This window comes from Marmota monax, unplaced genomic scaffold (assembly GCF_021218885.2).
Source record: "Marmota monax isolate L192 unplaced genomic scaffold, Marmota_monax_Labrador192_F-V1.1 WCK01_AAM20220418_F8-fsc00001, whole genome shotgun sequence".
In the NCBI taxonomy this organism is placed as follows: Eukaryota; Metazoa; Chordata; class Mammalia; order Rodentia; family Sciuridae; genus Marmota; species Marmota monax.
Genome location: NW_026693777.1, coordinates 15,861,243 through 15,873,289, shown reverse-complemented (window position 1 = coordinate 15,873,289; position 12,047 = coordinate 15,861,243). Strand labels below are relative to the sequence as shown.

At 36.6% G+C, this 12,047-nt stretch overlaps 1 protein-coding gene across 4 annotated transcripts in view; it reads right to left on the bottom strand.

Annotated features, from left to right (window-relative positions):
* The window catches only part of Gng2 (G protein subunit gamma 2), a 119,261-nt gene that overhangs the window by 84,984 nt on the left and 22,230 nt on the right, over positions 1-12,047 (bottom strand). For 3 of the 4 annotated variants that reach the window (XM_046461384.2, XM_058584533.1, XM_046461383.2), the window contains exon 2: positions 6,697-6,737. The exons of the other annotated variant lie outside the window; for it this stretch is intronic. The gene's annotated coding sequence lies outside the window, so the exon portion shown is untranslated. The remainder of the gene's footprint in view (positions 1-6,696; positions 6,738-12,047) is intronic. 4 annotated transcript variants of the gene reach the window in all.

Here is a 12,047-nt window from a genome sequence, read left to right as displayed (position 1 = left end):
ATGGGGTGGTTTCAGACTAAAGAGCTTCTTCACAGCAAAGGACACAAACAAGAACTTGAAGAGAGAGCCTACACAATGGGAGAAAATCTTTGCCACCTACACCTCAGATAGAACATTAATCTCCAGGATATATAAAGAACTCAAGAAACTTAACTTTATAAATAAATAAATAACCCAATCAATAAATGGGTAAAAGGAACTAAACAGGCACTTCACAGAAGAAGAAATATGAATGGTCAACAAATATATGAAAAAGTGTTCAACATCTCTAGCAATTAGAGAAATACAAATAAAAATTACACTGAGATTTCATCTTATTCCAGTCAGAAGGGCAATTATCAAGAATACAAATAACAATAAATGTTGGTAAGGATATGGGGGGGGGAAGGGTACACTTATACATTGCTGGTAGCACTGCAAATTGGTACAATCACTCTGGAAAGTAGTATGGAGATTCTTCAGAAAACTTGGAATGGAACCACAATTTGACCCAGTTATTCCACTCCTCAGTATATAACCAAAGGACTTAAAATCAGCATACTACAGTGAGTCAGTCACATCAAAGTTTACAGCAGCTGAATTCACAGTAGCTAGACTATGGAACCAACCTAGGTACCCTTCAATAGATGAATAGATAAAGAAATCTGATATGCAGATGCTAACACACAATAAGGGGAGGGGGAGGAAAGAACAGAAGTTCATTGGATTAGACAAAGGGGAACAAAGGGAAGGGAGGGAGGATGGAAATAGGAAAGACAGTAGAATGAATTGTACATAACTTTCTTATGTTCATATGTAAATACACAAGTGTATCAAGTACAACCATAAGAAGAGGAAGTTATACTCCATGTGTGTATAATATGCCAAAATGCATTCTACTGTCATGTATAACTATAAAGAATAAATAAAAATAAATAATTCACAGTTCTGTTCATGATTGCTCCTTGTCTGAAACCCACATCTTACCTCAATGACTGATAGTGCTAAATCTTTTGGGGGAGAGGGGGGCGGGTGAGAGAAGAATAGAAAGAGAATTCCTTGGATCTATCAACTAGGACAGCTTGGAAGATAGAAAAAGATTAATATATTAAAAAAAAAAGACTTCCAACTCCTAAAAGTCAAATGCCTATTCTGAAGAAGCCAATGTATTGCTCTTTCAAGTACAGTGAAGAGTTAGTTCTCTTTGTTTAGTCCCAATTATTTAGACAGTATAAATCTCCAAATAAGAGCCAGGAATGCAAGGGATGAAGCTGTAGGAGTTCTATGCTGCTGGCGCAAATATGGGTTTTATAACTTCCACACATGTTGACATGCTGAAAAAGGTTCAGGGAGGTCCTGTGGTCACCTAGGAGCAGAGTTATTAAAGCTTCCACAGCAGTGTGCTGTAACACTGGAGAACTGAATGGCTAGATTTCTTAACTGATACTTGTGATTTCACAAATATCATTGGTTTTCCTTAGATATGAATTTTAGGGAGTCTGTTTGTTTTTCTTTTTAAGTTGGTTTGGACCAACATATACAGTTGTCTCTCAGTATCCATGGAAGACTGTTTCCAAGACCCCTGTGAATACTAAATTCTGTAGATGCTTAAGTCCCTTATTGGAGATGGCGTAGTGTTACAAATGACCTACTGGACCTCTTCCTATATACTTTATACCATCACTAGATGACTTACTATACCTAATACAATGCAAATGCTATGTAAATGACTGTTATACTGTATTGTTTAAGGAATAGTGATGAGTATTGTACAGAAGCAATTATTTTTTTCAAATATTTTCAAACAATGGTTATTTGAATCCATGGATGCAGAACTCATGAATACAATTAGGACCTAGTAACTATGAGTAGATGTAGAGTTTTCCAAAGGAGTTGAATTCACTATCAGTTTAACCCAAACTTTGAGGGTTACTTCATTATTTATATTTTAACAATTTATATTATATTTATATTTTAACAATTCATCAAACTGACTGTTACTTTCTACTGGAGCCATTTTGTTAAATATCTAGGGTGAACAAATATCTCAACATGCCTGAGATTCCCTCAGTTTCAGTACTGAAAGTCCTCTGTCCCAGAAAATCCCTCAGTCTTGGGCAAATCAGGACAGTTTGGTGCCCTCCTGCTAGCCCTAGGCCTGGACTTCTGATCTGTATTGCTGGAGTGTCTAAAAGTGGATAGAAAGGGAAGTAGTTGCAAAAATAGCTGAAAAACGGAAAATCTCCACCAAAAATTTCCAGCCATGTTTCATTCTGAAGATTGTTTTCAAAAAATAATCCAGTGATCTATTTCACTCACCAGGGAAGAAATGGTTTCTTGCTTTGTAAGAATGACCCACCTAATGCATGGAGAAAATAAAACCATACCTAGAAACTGACTATAATAAATGCCACTAGAGTGAGGTTCTAAAATATTATCCCCCACCCCATTTTCCACAGTTAGAATCTAATAAATAATGCATAATGACAGGCAGCCATAACAGCATAAAATACAAACCTCACATTTCTTGGGTCCTATTCAAAGACTTTGGATCCTGTGTGCAGTAGACAAACTCCAGAGTTGGAGAAATGCCAAGAGTAGCAAACTCCAGAGGCCACACCTATAGTACCAGAAAAGCAGGCCACGAAAGGGGCCATTGAACTTCAACCTGTCTACCTGCTCCATTGCCAAATTCTCTAAGAAAACCAAGAGGCTTCAGTACCAGAACCTATAAAACAGGAATTACAGAATCAAGACAAAAACTTGCTTCATTATTTTGGGAAGCCAGGACCTTCTCAGTCTTGTGTGATTAAATATTACATTTAATCCTATGTGATTAAATGTTACAGATGATCCTATCTGTACTGTGTGAAGTTTCTACCATTCTGAACCATTAATCTCTTCACTTTATAGTAGGCAGAACAACAGCCCTAAGTATGTTCATGTCCTAATCCCTGAAACCTGTGAATAGGTAACCTTATCTGGATAAAGGCACTTTGAAGGTATGATTAAATTAAGGATCTTATGATGAGGAGTTTATCCTGGTTTATTGAGTTGTGTCCAATCTTATGGGCCCTTGTAATCAGACAACCTTGTCTGTCTGAGTTCAGAGTCAGAAGGAGATGTGACTACAGTATAAAGACACACAGAAATGCAATGTTTCTGGTTTTGAAAATGCAGGAAGGGGGCTTCTAGAAGCTATAAAATACAAGGAAGTGGCTTCTCCCTTAGAGCCTCCATAAAGAAATGTAGCCCTGTTGAGACTTTGTTTTTAGCCCAGTGAAATCCCTATAGAACCTCACCCACAGAACTGTAAGATAAATTTGTACTGTTAAGCCACTAAGTTGATAATAATTTGTTACAGCAGCAATAGAAAACTAATACATCTCTCATCACTGCTGCTGTGCAATTTGCAAAATGCCTTAGTAGTATTTTGCTTCAGACCTCAATATTTGACCATTTCTTACTAGTGTTTAATTTGTTCCTCTGTATAGACTTTAAAAAACAGACTTAGTACTAGACCAAATATACTACAAATCCTTCTGACCATACAAAACAATACTTCCTTTTAGTTGTCTACTTTGTTTAGTTTCTCTCTTCAGCTTGTTAGCCCAGAGACTACTTACATAAGGAGCCTCTGCGCATAACTGAAACCAATAATTCTGTATGAAGGAAAAATGCTTTTTTAGGGCTAGGGATGTGGCTCAAGTGGTAGCACGCTTGCCTGGCATGCGTGGGGCGCTGGGTTCGATCCTCAGCACCACATAAAAAAAATTAAAATAAAGATGTTGTGTCCACCGAAAACTAAAAAATAAATATTAAAAAAATTCTCTCTCTCTCTCTCTCTCTCTCTCTCTCTCTCTCTCTCTCAAAAAAAAATGCTTTTAAATGAGAGTGGAAAGCGACAAATAACCTCCTTAAAGTTATATGCTAAGAAACGACAGTTCTCAATATCCTTAGGGCATTCTGGATGTCACAGTGATTGGAAGACACCACTGGCCTTTTATGAGCCAAGAATCAGTACATCAAAAAGCACAATGAAGTATTATCCCATTAAACAGGCTGGTAATTCCCACTGACAAACAGCTTGATTGATTTGAAAATTTTCAGTATACTTATTAGCATGAATAAAAATCAGCACATACATCAAATAACATCATATTCTTTTAAAACAGTCTTAATTATTAGTAATATTTGGTAGAATTTAGGGGTGTGTTGACCCTCACCTAAAAGATGTTAAGTACAGCTATACAGTCTTAAGAGAGTATATGCATGTATGTGCACACACGGTTTACTTCTAACCAGATCTAGACCAGAGATTCTCAACCTTGGTTACTTTTCAAAAATTACCCAAAGAGCTTTTAGAAACTACTATTGTCCAGACTCCCACCCTCACCCTCCCACCTCCCTCCCCACCACGCCCCCAAGATTCTTACTCCACTGGTCTGGGTAGGGTGTGAGCATCAGTGCTTTTCTGGAGATTCTGGCTTGCAGCCCACGCTCTGCTCTGCCCAGCAGGGAGCACTCTGTGGGACATACCCACTTGGATGAGGCTACTCCTCAGATCTGAATGCCACTTCTCTTCCTGCTTTTATAGCACCATTCTAATTCCTCAGTTGATCTTCCACAAGACAAATCTGGGAGTGATTCTTGATGTTTTCCTCTCGGTTACCTCTCACTTTATACAACAATTCCATCAGTTCTCCCAAATCCAGTTCATTTCCAGACCTAAACCCCCACTGATTTCCCTTTCCACTTACCCTGCTGCCTAAGGAATTATCCTTTCAAAGAAAAATTCTGATCAGGTTCCCTTTCCTGGCTTCCCACCCTGAAGATAGAGTTTGGACACAGGAGTAAAGCACATGCGGGTCCATCCTAGGCTTCCTTGGCCTGCTTCTCCAGCCATAGCCACTCTAAATTCTAGAAGGTTCTCAGAGTGCCCTATGCTCTCTGGGGCCTCTCTGTACTTTCACATGTGATCACATGTTCCCTCCTCTGCCTGATGGCACTTCATACCACTGCTCAAATGCCTGGCGCTTTTCCCCACTTTGCCTTCAGCCTGGCCCTTTCCTGTATGTGTGCTCTCTGCTCACAGTTTGACCACAAAGGCCTCCTTGGGCCCAGTTTCTCCTCCTGGAGACTAAGCAACTGAGCCAGGCCTGTGCATTTTTCATCTTTATATGCCCAGCATCTGGCATTCATTCTTTTGTTCATTCATTCAATGGTTTTATTAAATTTATAACAAGTGCCAGACATGCCGGCTACATGCTGGAGGCAAAATTGTTAAGAAGTTAGAAACCACGCCCGCTCTCTCAGAGCTTTTCTTAAAAGGGAGGTGGACAGCTGGATGAACATTCGTGATGAAACAGAAAGGTACTGTTTAGAGGACTGGGATAAGTTTGGTTTTGTGTTGTTTTTACACTCCCAGTGTACTAAAAAGTGAAGAAGTAGGGCTGGAGGTGTAGCTCAGTAGAGCGCGTGCCTAGCATGCATGAGGCCCTAGGTTCCATCTCTCACAAAAAAAAATTTAAAAAATGAATAAAAAAACTGTCAAAAACAGGTTCCAAAGAATTGTGGCATATTCTAAAATGTCTACCTTAACAATCACAGTTGTAGGATGTATGCTGACTTTTCCTCCTGTCAGTGTCTAACAGATAACTTCATTGCAGATATCAAAAGTCCAAATCTGACAACCTTGTAAATGTGAGAAAAGGAAAACTGACCCTCAATTCTAAGGAAGATCTGCTACCTAATAAACAATAAATATTTGTTGAATGAGTAAATAAATGAATGACTAGTTCTAGTAAACTGAGCCATAAGTAGGTTTACTTTTTATTAGCATTTTCTGTAGCCCATTAGACAGTGTAAATAAAAATTAGAAATCCAACAGTCAAATTCAAGCTGTCATACGGTTCAATGGGTATAGAAGAGAAGTGGATGGGAATATAAATCAAGCAATACCGGCCCTGAGTTGACAGCTACTGAAACTGGTGATGAGGATATCAGAGTTTATTGTGGTACTAGCTCTGCTTTGGTATATGCTTGAAATTCTTCATAGTGAAGTTAACTTTTAAAATGGGGGGTGGGGTAAAACCAAATTCATTGACTAAAGGAAAGTATTACCTTCATGGGAGCAGACAAACACTTATCATCTGTCTCAGAATTATGGAGACCCTTTTGAGTCTACAACTAGATATAAATGGTGTTAGCTAGTTTCAAAAGCTAATAGTGCTTCTTCCAGAAGAATAGCCACCAGCTGAGATTGACCTTCTGTTATTACTGTTATTGGTACAAGAAAAGTCCTTCCAATGTCTACGACCCATCTGCTAAGAGCAGGGTTTACATTCTTTGATCTAATCTCCTTTGAGCTTCTGTCTTGCACAGGGTATGTTCCCAGTGTCTGCAAACCATTAATCATGTTTGATACCCTAAGCATATTCTGTCAAGGCAGCAACTTCAAAGGTTTTCTAGCTCAGATTTTTAGATAATGGGAAACTTGGGGTAAAAATCCAATTTTATCTATCACTAAAGAGAAACATTTTTTCCTTTGAATCCCATAGTCATGTCAATATTGTTAAGAGTGTATGAATATTTCTTTTCCATAAAACATAACATGTCTAAATGATTTCATCTATAGACATACTTAAGATTTTTTTCCCTTTTATAGTTCTGGTAAAATTCAAGAAGATCCTAAAAAAAATATTTCATAACTCTTACCTCTTCAGTTTCCAAAGCCTGAGGCTCACTGGCAGATCTGGCTGTTGAGAAAACAGAGGAAAATGTATTTCTTAAGAAAACGAGAAATAAAATGATTTCCTTCAATATAGTTCCTCATTATTTCCCTTTTCTGTGCATATATGAATAGTCACAATGAACCCCACTATGTAGAGTTATAATGTACAAATGAAACATTAAAAGAGAAGAAATCATTTAATTTATGCTAATAAATTCTGAAAAGAAAATTAGAAATAGCAAAATACATAAGAGCTAAATGAGCAAATGAATGTTTCCATAATCAGAATTGATGCTAATGGCAGTATAGTTGGAAGGGCAAGGAGTCTCACAGGTTTACATTTCAGGACCTAAAAACATTTTGTAAACTCTTTCCTTTAAGAAGGATATATAGTATGTGAAATAAGAATTTCTCTTTTGTGAAATTCACTAGCTTGCACGAAAGCATGAAAACAAAAAGTACACTTAGGGACCTAGGAGAAACAGAGCTTAGTAACAGAGGCTGGGCACCATGGGATGAATAAGAACAAGCTTTGCTCCTGACCTAACCTGTACACTCCAAGGCAGCAGAGGAAGCACACTCCTGCTCCAGTGTTAGGGACAGAGTTGGAGTCCATATTGTTTGTGTCATCTGCCTCTATAAAAGGGTAATTTAAGACAAGCCAGTGGTTATGAAAGTATTTATTGCATCCAAAGCTTCATGCAGGCTGCTTAGAGGTGAAAGGCACCTATGCCCTTAGTCACTAATGTGTCTTGTGAATGTTGAACAGAGGTGGCCTAATTGTGCCTACTGCCTGGTGTGGTTCATATACAGAAGTTTCCTATATAGAGGAGCTTCCTTCCTCTTCCAACTACAGAATGCTCAGTCTAAAGGGAATTGCCAAAGTCTCAGCAAGCACAAAGAGGTATCTCATATTGAGAGTACTACAACTGAAGGTGGAAATCAAATTCAGATTGGGTCTCAGGGCCAAATAAACAGCAGCATCTCTAGAGATCCCACACTGCTTGAGACTGGCATGTAGGCTACATCTCAACACAACTAACACTATTCTCAGGCTACTATAAGGGGTCACATGTTTTTTAAAGAATCAAAGTTATTAAAAACCCATTATCTCATGATTAATGACAGCAAAGGAAAAGAAAACAAGCCAAGGGCAAAAAACAACCTATTTTCAGAGAATGAACCCTGGGGATAACAATGACTGAGTTGCAAAATAAATCTGTTCAAGGGTGCTCTGTGACCAATATATTATTGCTGATAGTATATATGGGCATGGCTTCTCTGGGAAATAGTTTAGCACTATTTATCAAAAGTCTCAAATATATTCTCAATCATTATTTTAGTGACATCACTCCTTAATTTGAATTAAACAAATAGACAAAGAATTATTATGAAGACATTAGAAATAATCTTATTAACAATAATACACTCTTCTAAGTAAAACAAGACTCTCCACATGTAGAACAAACAATGGACACAACAAAATTAAATGATGAAAATGCATGTGAAACAATTAAGTGAAATAAGACATAATAAAATGTTATCAAAAAGGTAGCTTCAACTAATATTCTAATTTAAATTTGTATATTGACTAATCCCTCCTTATCTGAGGTTTTACTTTCCTTGCTTTCTGTTACTTGTAGTCAACCACTATTTGAAAATATTAAATATAACATTTCCAGAATAAATAATTAATAAGCTTTAATTGCAGGTCATTCTGAGAAGTATGATAAAATCTCATCCTTGCTTTCTCTATCTTACTCAGGACATGAATCATCCTCTTGTGCACTGTATCCACACTGTATATGCTACCCACTCTTAGTCACTTTGTAAAGGTCTCAATTACTATATCCACTGTTGTAAGATATCATAATTCTTGTGTTCAATTAACCCATAGGTGTGAGCCCTATGGGTTAATTGAACACAAGAGTTATGATATCTTGCGACAGTGGATATAATAATCGAGACCAACACAGCTTCACCATGCCTACACAATTTACCTCACTTCCTCTTATCATGTAGGCATTGTATCATCTCATATCATCACAAGAAGGTGAGTATAGTATAACTGAGAGAGAAAGAGACCATATTCACCTAACTTTTATGAGAGTACATTGTTAAGATTGTTCTATTTTATTATTGTTGATAATGTCTTACTACACCTAATTTATAAATCAAACTTTACCATAGGTATGAATGTATAGGAAAAAAACATAGTATGTACAGGGTTTGATATTATCTTCAGCTTCAGGCATCCACTGGGGGCCATGGTGCATGTCCCCAAGGATAAGGGTGTATTCCTGTACATCATATTTTTTAACACATAGTATCTATGCTTTTTAAATATATACTATTTTCTAATATATCATACATGCTAACATATAACATTATAAATATGATATGTACATACTATAATATATAGTGTGAAAACAATATTTTCTAGTATGCAATATACATCTCTCATTCTGATACATATGTATGTATGTATGTATGTTTGTGTATATATATACACACATTTTTTTTTGTTTAGAAAAGGACTGGAAGAAAATACATAAAAATGTAAACCACACATTTCCTCTCTTTTATAGGATTATAGAAATGGCAGAAATTGCTAGATATGCCCCAAAATATGCTTTTCTTTTCTTCTATATTTTTAATAGAATTTTAAGCTATGCTATAAGCTATATATCAAAATACCTATTTTTCCCAGCTTCTCTGCTGCTAGGTGTATGGGAAAAATACATATGTGATAATCTTAAAAAAAATTCAACCTATAATGAAATTTGGGCAACATATTCCTTCTTCTACCTATAAGAATACATATAAGAATAAAATATGTATTTTAGAATTTCTTATTATTTCATATGCTGGGATACAACCAACACACACTCACACACACACACACACACACACACATAAATTCGGAGTTTGAATTACCCTTTAATCAAAACTCACCTTATTCAAAGATTTTTGAAAAAAAAAGTTTTATTAAGGAAAAGTTGTTCCAACTCTAATAAAATCTGCTTAATGTATGCTCTAAAGAATAAATTTCAGCCACCGTATTACAGTTGTATATTTAAAAGTATGCCCAGACTTCTTAAAGTGAATTTTAGAAACATTTTTGACAGTTGTGTGTGTGCCTTCACACCGGTACTTCAGTGAATCATTGGTGTTTATATAAAATCCCAATGGCCAATCCACTGGCCCAAGTACACTTGGATGCCCATCAACCAAGCGTGTGCTTTGATTTTATTTTCTCCTAGAGTAATGACAGATTTGGCAGAGCTCCCATAATTTCCCCAGGCTCCCAGGTGACCCATGGGTCTGCATTATAAGATGGCTGTTCAAGATAACAGAGTCATACCCAGCCCACAAAATAAAGGCACCAGGTCTACTTATGAATCAGATCAGAACAATAGTCTCATTAAAAGCAGTCTATAACTGTATAGGGCAATACACTGAGGATCATTTAAATCTAAAGTAATGTTTTGCCAGCAGCATTTGGTGCCTGTTAGAGGATCATTAGTCTTGTGCACAGGCACACAGATGCTCCACCAGGTTGACCTTAGAGACTTACATGTAATTATATATCAGAAAAAGAAACTATTTCCCCACTCTCAAGGGAATGCCAGTTGGTCTTTTTCTCCCCTGTGAACTGCAATGCCCAACACTAATATAGCTAGTTCATATTCAATAAGAAAGCCAGGCTATAGTCAGGATGACTATGCCAGTGTGTTCTCAAAAAACCCCTAAATTCTCTCCCGCAATAGGCAAACCAGAGCTGATAGTCAAAGCTCTGAATTCTTTCCCCCTCTTCCCTCTACAGGAACATAAGCAAGCCAACTCAACAGGCCTAATTGCCATGGTAACAACATGCACTCTGATTATGAGTGTGTTTGTTTTTTTAAAATGACTCACAGATTGTTCCCCCAGAAGCCCCAGACACACAGGTTTCTGGCTGGCTTATGAAATGCATCTAAAGTTTTCTTGCAAATTTCTTGCTCCTATTAGCATATCTGGTGCAATGGAAAGTGATCCATCAAATCAAACATACTCTTTTCCTTAAGGATAAAAAAAGAAAAAAAAAACACCACGTGGTCCCTTAAACACTACAAGATTAATCAATTTAAACCTCAGGTTTATAATGAAATTAATTTGAGTTTGTACACTGGAGATAATTAATCTGTTCCTAATTTAAATAATTAAGGTATTTCATAATGTAGTTTTAGAAATCCAAATGAAATAATCAGGCAAAATAAGATCTGTAGTAAAAAAAAACTATCAAATAAAATAACCCAAATATGGGGGTATATGCATGGTCAAATGTAAAGTATTACAAAATAATATATGTAAATCTTAATACAAGATGTTTTAAAACCAAGGTGCAAAATAAAATCATTAATTTAATCAATCTGAACATGAAAGAGTCCAGACATTTGAAAGAATATGAACTACTTCCATTTATTTTTTTTCAACAAATATATTTAATACCATCTATGAACTATGCATATTGTTTATAACCAGAATATCACAATAGGGCTTAAGGAAGACTATTGTCTTAGTGGAGACCAAGGCCATGAGCATGGCTGGGTGCATTCTCTTCTCTCAGGAAACTCCTTCACTGCTCAAGGCACCATTCTGGGTAGATCTTTCATTACCTAAAAATCATAACCTGATGATCATATCAGGCCTGAAATTCAGAGTCCTGACTTTGGTACAATAGTTGACTTGCTCAAAGAAAACAGATGCTGATAATTTTAGTCTGTTGATTTCTTCTGTATGAAACGGAAATAACTTTATTTTAAAAGAATTTAAGTAGAAATTACTTATATAAAGCTATTTAAATTCCTTGATTCTAACATACTACATTTTGTGCACAAATGCATGCGCGCACGCACAAACACACACACACTCACACACACACACACCTATACCTAGTCATTAGAAATTACACTTTCTGAAGAGCTACACATTTTATGTACATTGACAATAAAATGTTTTGTTTTTTTTTTCCCTCTAGAGTTTAAAGGTAAAACCAGAGTGACTATCAGGATAAACTGGAGTATACTGTGGTAACAAATAAACTGACTTAATACTGTTCTCACAACACCGCTGATTTCCAAGGAATGTGTTTGCAGCCTGGTCTATAGCTTCCTCATGGAAGTGACATACACCACTGTGCTTACATTGCCTTAGCTGATGCAAGGCACATGGCCATGCCTTGTATAAACTTCTTACCAGTTGGGAAGGAGAACTGGAAATATTTATGAGTAAGTCCAGTGGATTTCCAAACAGTGCAAGTCTGAGACTGGCACTTCATTAAGAGAAAACATGG